The sequence below is a fragment of the Echinops telfairi genome, unplaced genomic scaffold, assembly GCF_000313985.2.
Source record: "Echinops telfairi isolate 266 unplaced genomic scaffold, ASM31398v2 ScPeMD7_19;HRSCAF=73, whole genome shotgun sequence".
In the NCBI taxonomy this organism is placed as follows: Eukaryota; Metazoa; Chordata; class Mammalia; order Afrosoricida; family Tenrecidae; genus Echinops; species Echinops telfairi.
Genome location: NW_022103916.1, coordinates 8,018,696 through 8,022,038, shown reverse-complemented (window position 1 = coordinate 8,022,038; position 3,343 = coordinate 8,018,696).

Genomic DNA, 3,343 nt, shown 5'->3' with positions numbered 1-3,343 from the left:
ATTTTGGGAATAATGAGGGCAACAAATGTATAGATGTGTTTTATACAATTGATCTATGTATTGTGATGAATTTTATGAGCCCCAATAAATTGATTAAAAAAAAAAGTTCAACTTTTCAACCTTCAAATTGGCAGACAACTACTTATCCACTGCATGATAGGTTTCCCTAACATTTATCTTAAGATGCTATTTGGCTGGTTCTTTCTAGCAGTTTTTTTTCCCCCAAAGAGGAAGATGGCATGTGCATGTAATAGCAAAAGAAGTGGAGAGGAATGTTAACGAATGAGGATAACCTAAAAAACTCACTGACACGGAGTCAATTCTAACTCGTAGTAACCCTCTAAGGCAGAGTAAAACTGCCTCTGTGAGTTTCCGGGACGAACTTGTTCCCGGAATAGAACCACGGCCTTTCCCAGGAGCGACTGGTGGGTTCAAAGTGCTGACGCTGTGGTCAGCAGCCCAACATGTAGTTACTATGCCACCAGGACTCCTAAATATTTAAGATTTCAGATGACTAGTGAGGATATGCTATCTGAAATCTTTAATATTTTAGAAATGCATACAAAACTTTGCTCACTTAAATTCTTAAGAAAGAGGAATTAATGCAACCAAGATGTGAATACATAATAACCACCCCATCGTCCAATAATCCCATCTAGGTTTTCATATGTTGGCGTTGTACAAACCCCAAGTCCTGATAATTGAACACAAGTTTCTGTTTTCACTCTGGGAAGAAGAAGGAGGAGGAGGAAGAGGAGGAGGAGTCTGGCATCCCGGAAACGTCCATTCTGGAGCAGCCACAAAGAGAGACCGCATACAGATAGGGACGTAGGTATGCTTGAGGAGCCCCATCTGCTCCAAGCTCTCCGCATTTTGCGTCATGGAGCTCAGGGGCCAAATCTGTGTGCGAAGAGATATTTAAGATAATCCCGCAACCAGTCACCATCTGACGGCAACTGAACAAGAGAATCCGAATAAGAACTATCAAGCTAAACTCCGTCAACTTCCAGACTGTGCGAGAGATATTAAATGATTGTTGCTGTTTTACACCGTTTAGTTTGGGATGATTAGTTTGACAGCAATAAATAATGGCAGGAGATGAGTATGTTTGCGTTGTTGACTGAGGCCATGGGAGAATTGATGAACAAACAATAAGGGGAGTAGGGCTGTAGTGTGGTGTGGTATTGGTGAGTATTAGAGCTGAACAGTTCTGGGTAGCTAGTGAAGTAAGTCATGCTTGCTATTCATTAAGTAGTTCATTCGTTTTCAACATCTTTACTTTGTTAAGCCTATCACCTGCTGGTCAGTTTGTCACTGTGGGAGCTTATGTGTTGCTGTGATGCTGGAAGTTATAACATTATTATTTCAAATGCTAGTAGGGTCATTATGGTGGACAGGTTTCAGTGACGCTTCCACACTAAGACACACTCAGAAGCAAAGCCTGGTGATCTACTTCTGAAAATTAGTGAAAACCATATGGATCACAAACGGTTATCTGATATAGTGCTGACAGAGAAGACCCCAGATTGGGTGGATTCAAACACAATGATCAAGAAGATGGCAACAGTTGTTAGTTTGTGCATGGGATCACCATGAGGGAGAGCTGTCGCAGCAGCAAAGAACAACACTTTGTTAGGCATTGAGTATATGTACAGAAATAAAACTTATTTTATTTTACCTTCTCTTAAGAAGTTTATAACCTAGTCAAATAAATCAGGGCAACCGGCCCAGTAATCCAAGGTCTATGTGATATAGAACTAGCACAGGAAGTGAGTAATATTTTTTACCTTGGAGGAGACAATGGACAACAAGGAGTCAGGAGAGACTTATTTGAAGGTCAGTATTTTGAAACATAAACTGTGAAACGAATGAATCTTCTACCTCAGAGTACCTCGCATGCATGGTTCTTTATTTTTGCAACATTTGAAAAAGTAACTGGTTAAGACTTGTCTTGTTTCATTTTAACTTTTGTGTCATGACAGTCCCTCATATTCGGTGGCATTAGGTGCTGTTGGGGCAGTATTGGAATGAAATTGGACTTTTGAGGATCCAGCTGAGAAGTTGAGTTGGGTTACATTTAATTTGGTTTTAATGAGTACCTTAGGGGTCTGTAAAGAAATAGAAGCAGTGAGAGAAGAAGGTAAAAAAGCTGAGTGAAGAGAGAAAGGATGAGCGTTCTGCCAAAATACCTATTTGTAGTCTGGAAAAACAGAACACACCCTAAGAAAACTCTTTTCAAATGATTAATTATATCAGATCACATGCTGGAAAGTATTTACATTAATTATGGAACTGGTGGCATGGCTTCAAGCACCAGAGAAATGTGCAAGTCACCACAGTACAACAAACTCACAGAAGAGTTATAGAAGCTATGCCATCAGGTATTTCAAATACCAGTAGGGTCATCCATGGGAGACAGGTTTTAGGGGAGTTTTCAGCCTAAGACAGACTAGGAAGAAGAAAGAATTGGTCCACTTCTGAAAAAAATCACTACAATCATGTTAAAAATCTATATTTTAAAATAGTTTCAAATTATTTTGGCTAAATGGGAAACAATATTTTTTCTTAGCCACCTATGATCTCTTAAATATCCAAATCTCTTTTGACAACATCTTGGATATATGTCTTCCCCAAACCAAACCCTATAAAAAAAAAAACGAAATAAAGTAACACGTTCAGCTTATCTTTTTTACACATAAGACTATCTTTGAGATTTCCTTGAGGATCCCATGACACAAAAATATGCCTTTTTGCCTTATAAAAAGCGTGTGGTAGACAAAATTAGATTATTTGCCATGTCACTTGATGAGTTGCAGGTAGATAAAATGTTTTTAATATAAATATTTAAATAATCATATGCTATGTGAGAAATTTCTAGAAAATTGTCAGTGTTCTTGCTCTCTATATTTCTTTTTAGCAGACCCCTGATGCAATTTATGTGATGATATTAGTTGATACTGATATGTCATATTTGGTTTATTTAAAAATGATTACTTGATCACAGTTCTATTTATATTAGAAACTAGCATATTTTAGGCCAATGGCTTTCAATTGGGGATGTAAACCAGTTTACCTACTGATGTACCTATGAAAATTTCAGACTATTCTTGGTACATGTATAATAGGTCTCATGACTATATATAAAAATATATTACACACATCTGTCACATCCCAAGATTTTTTCTCAGTTAAAAATATGGCCCACAGGGCGGGGGGCAGGGGGGAGAGTGTTGGTTGTGTCTCCACAGAACTGGAATGGGCATACAGCCCCCACCAGGACACACCAAATCAGAGGAGCAATATAAAACGAGGAGGAATACACGAAGAGAATGGACCAGGCACC